The sequence below is a fragment of the Portunus trituberculatus genome, chromosome 48, assembly GCF_017591435.1.
Source record: "Portunus trituberculatus isolate SZX2019 chromosome 48, ASM1759143v1, whole genome shotgun sequence".
NCBI classification, from domain to species: Eukaryota; Metazoa; Arthropoda; class Malacostraca; order Decapoda; family Portunidae; genus Portunus; species Portunus trituberculatus.
Genome location: NC_059302.1, coordinates 11491027 through 11493526, shown reverse-complemented (window position 1 = coordinate 11493526; position 2500 = coordinate 11491027).

Sequence of the window (2500 nt, the reverse complement as noted above, 5' to 3'; positions counted from 1 at the left end):
AAGACAGATGTAACTTGTCGAGAACCACTAAAAGGAAAAAAAAAAAAAGAAAGGAGAGGGAAAAAATCAAATTAATGCAAAAGACATTCGCCGATGCACGATAAAATGGCACGAAATAAAAAGAAAAATGATAAATAAAAGAAGAAAAATGAAGACTTACTCTCCGATTATTAGTGAAAGCAAAGGCAAATAAAGAAATGAACCACAGAACAAACACTCAAATAAACAAATAAAACAACATAATCGTAGAAGAAAAATAGAGAAAAATGCATATGAAGATGAAAAACGAGAGAGAGAGAGAGAGAGAGTGTGTGTGTGTGTGTGTGTGTGTGTGTGTGTGTGTTTTCTTCCCATGCCTCTTAGTTTAATTCTCTTCATTCCCCCTGAGACTTTCACTCCCAGACATGAGAGTCGCTCCAAGGATCATATTCCTCAACAGTTCAGCGCCCCACGTGTGTCTTGCCTACCATCACTCTGGAGAAGTTTACGTGGATTTCAAAGATGCTGTATATGATTCCAGCTGTGGCTATAGTCTCTCCCAGTCGCCTGATTATATGTATTTACTTTATGCATGAGTGGCACTGGTCTACGAGCTTGAAAAATGTGGAATAAATGCCTAGAGATGTTCGTCCCTTTGTTCGATTTAGTGGGATGTTGGAGAGGCTTTATACAATATCAACCCCTTCAGTACTAGGACACAACTTTACCATGAGGTTTGAGTAGGATTACACGATTTTATTGACATTAGGAAGGGTTTATGGAGGTCAGATGATTAATGGCCAGAGTCTTCACTATTTTAATCTCCACATAAGTTCCTGAAGCTGTATCTCACCAGATTGTAAGCTGAACGAATATGAAAACGTGTCATGGTACTGAAGGGGTTAATGATAGTTCTACATCAGTTTCTCTTAATCGCCTCAAAAATGCAAGAGCGGCCGTGATCTGGAGGGTTGATAATGAAATTAGCGCGGATATCCAATAGGACTTCACTATTCTAGTAGTAGTTTTAGTCATTCTCTTCCAATCGCCTCAAGTTTACATCCCTTACAAGAGCGGCACTGGTCTGGAGTAACAAAATGGCATATAGTGAAATTTGCAGGGATCTCCAAGAGGATTTAATTCTTCAAGAGGTAGTTGTAGTCATTCTCTTCCTGTCTCCTTAAGTTTGCACCTAAATAATGCAAGAACGGTGCTGGTCAAGAGTAAAAAAAGGGCTGATAGTGAAATTTGCTGAGATTTCCAAGAGGACTTAATTATTCTAGTGGCAGTTGTAGTCATTCTCTTCTAGTCGACTCGTCTGTATCTCATAATTCTATGCAGGAGGGGCGCTGGTCTAAAGCTACAAAAATTTAAGAAAAAGACCTACTGAGATGAGAGTCTATAGTAAAAGTTGCGAGGACTTTCAAGAAGGCTTACACAATTTTACTGATAATGTAATCAGTCTCTTAAAGCGACTATTTGTAATTGTAGACTCTTTTCTTAGAGACGGACTTAAGTGTGATTTTTCTTCCAATTCTTTTATCTTATCTACACGTTTATTTTACTCATATTTATCTTGCTTTCCTTATTTTTCTTTATAACTGCAATGTTTAGTTCATTTGTTCATTTATCTTCATCGATTTATTTCAATCGGATTCACTAATTTAATTTTCTCATTTCATGAATTCTATTGCTTCGTCTAGTTTATTTATTCATTTATTCATTATTCATACACATTCTACTTACCACCTATGTTGCTTCCTTCGTTAATGTATTCATCGATTATCTAACTGTTTTCATATCGAAAACAAAATTTCACTACATTTCCTTTTTATCATTAGAGAATTAATGAAGTTCGGTGAAAGTTTATTCAACGAAAAATCATTTTCTTTCCTTCCCTTCTTTTTTATCTTAACTTTCTCATCAAATTTTTAGGAGTGTTAGTGTATGGCAATATACAAGCTTCTTATATCGTTACAATTATCGTTATCATCGTCATTAGTGGTAGTACTAATAATATTAAAAAATAATAGTAGCAGTAATAGTATGAAAGTAGTAGTAGTAGTAGTAGTAGTAGTGGTGGTGGTGGTGGTGGTGGTGGTAGTAGTAGTAGTAGTAGTAGTAGTAGTAGTAGTAGTAGTAGTAGCAGTAGTAGTAACAATAGTAGTAGTAGTAGGCGAACACAAGCCGAGGGACAGGGCGAAGAGCACCCTGCCCACAGCACCCATGCCCGGCAAGACAGCCACGCCCCCCCAGCAGATGGCCAACTCTCTCAGGTCAGAACACCCGTGGCCAAAGTATCACCGGCCAGACCTTCCCAGGCAAGATCTGCCAGCCTTCCTTATTTATTAATTTTCTCTCTGCATTCATCTCCTCTTATATTTTCATCCTACTTGTTTTTCTTCTTCCCTTTATTAAACTGATATTTCGTGTCATTATACGTAATCATTTTTGTTATCATTATTATTATTATTATTATCATTATTGCACATACAATCATCATCATCATTACTACCACTAC